We start from the raw sequence: 1258 nt of genomic DNA on the forward strand, positions 1-1258 counted from the left end.
TGTACAACATATTCCAATTGTTTTTTTAGTTGAATGATATGTTCTATGGTGGCATTCATTGTTGTTGGTATTGAAACCCCTATGTGTATTGGTTAATGACTTTGTAGAGGAACGGTTTGTGTTTTTGTTTATCCTCAGTTAAAGAGAAATTGAGCAGTAGAATGTGTGAGAAACTTGACTGTAACAAAATCAACAGAACTAGAGAATACATCGGAAGTCCGAATTACCCTATACTCTTAAACTCTCACCAAATGCCACTAAGAAACCAAATAGGTCACATGAAGCCGAGGCCCCGTTTTCATAGTTTCACTCTTCATTACATGATCAAGTACTTTTTCATAGTCTTTTTATTTCCTAGTATATGTGGGACAAGTAAAAATGGGAGTTCATAACTGAATGTGGTTGAAGTTTTGTTTTCATTTTCACGCTTTTCTATTTGTAGTTTTGTTCATTCCGTCTTTTCTCTCTTTTCTCAATTTAGTCTCTGTTATTACTCTTAATTTAGTCTCTGAAAACTGAGTCAGTAAATTAAGTGGTCCATTAACAATCTCCCAGACCTTCTCATACTAGTTGTTCTTGAGAACTGGTGATATGTATTTTTTTTTTTCGTTTTGTTAATTAGCTTGGGCTTGTTATACACCAGATGGGTTGAATAAATATTTAATGAGATTTGCTGCTGAGTTGGATTATTAATGTCGAGTGATTTGTGTCTCTAGGTGTTGTAGTAACAGAATTTAGTTTGACAATTTGAAACATGAACACTGCCAGTAATTCATTGTTCTGAACTTGTCACTTCAGTGTGGTGATATTACAACTTGTCCACCTTTTCTATTATGGATAGGAACTCTGTTTTATATGATTGAGAAGTTTTATGATACCTACTGACACGACCCACCCCGAATTTCACCCTGAAACCCAGAGTAAGTCGTGCGGGGACCACCTCCAAGGAAAATTTACTGAAAAGATTAAGAAAATCTCCCTTGCAAATGGACAACCCTAACTCGAAAATTTCATATTACACTCTTAATTCAACACTTCCGAACCTCACATAATATACAATAATCCCAAAGTATTCAGAGCTACTAAACACAAGCGGAAGCAAGAAAACACGAGTAGGTTGAACAGGTAACCTACTGGCGAAAACTGGCAGAAATGCGGGTGACTATGCCTCGTCTCCTACTAGATCCAACCCGAACTCTGCAGACTGGGCAATTTAAAACGAAGGGCCCAGGGGAAAACATTTAATAACATTAGAGTG

Source organism: Fragaria vesca, linkage group LG6, assembly GCF_000184155.1.
Source record: "Fragaria vesca subsp. vesca linkage group LG6, FraVesHawaii_1.0, whole genome shotgun sequence".
NCBI lineage: Eukaryota > Viridiplantae > Streptophyta > Magnoliopsida > Rosales > Rosaceae > Fragaria > Fragaria vesca.